Genomic DNA, 425 nt, shown 5'->3' on the forward strand with positions numbered 1-425 from the left:
ACCACTCAGACTGCATCCCCCACTTCCTCTCCCAGGAAGGCAAGAACGAGCATCTACAGGAGAGTACGGCTGAAAAAGCTCCCCAGAGCTGGCTTCCCACTGGGAGAGGGTGCTCTGGCTTCTCTGAGGGGCTTCGGGCGCACGACACGATCAGAGAAGCTTCCCTCCTGACAAATAGAAATGATCCCTAGAAGTATAGTCTTCTATATCACCGTATCAATGTCCTCCCGTTGTTCATCGATTTGCTCGAGCGGGCCCAGCAACGTCTCCATCATGAGATTTGTTGTCACTGTGCTTTTATTTTTTCTGGAAAAAAAAAATTGGCATTGGAATTTGGCGATGCTCAGGGGCTGCTCCTGGTGCTGTGCTCAGGAGTGACCCCTGGTGGTGGTAGAGATTCAGCTCAGTTGGGTTTTAGGCTCTCC

At 51.5% G+C, this 425-nt stretch overlaps 1 pseudogene; it reads right to left on the reverse strand.

The window, feature by feature from the left end:
• Positions 1 to 203, reverse strand: LOC130022747 (uncharacterized; annotated as a pseudogene).
• Between the last annotated feature and the right edge of the window lie 222 nt (positions 204 to 425).

This window comes from Sorex fumeus, unplaced genomic scaffold, assembly GCF_029834395.1.
Source record: "Sorex fumeus unplaced genomic scaffold, SorFum_2.1 ptg000020l, whole genome shotgun sequence".
NCBI classification, from domain to species: domain Eukaryota; kingdom Metazoa; phylum Chordata; class Mammalia; order Eulipotyphla; family Soricidae; genus Sorex; species Sorex fumeus.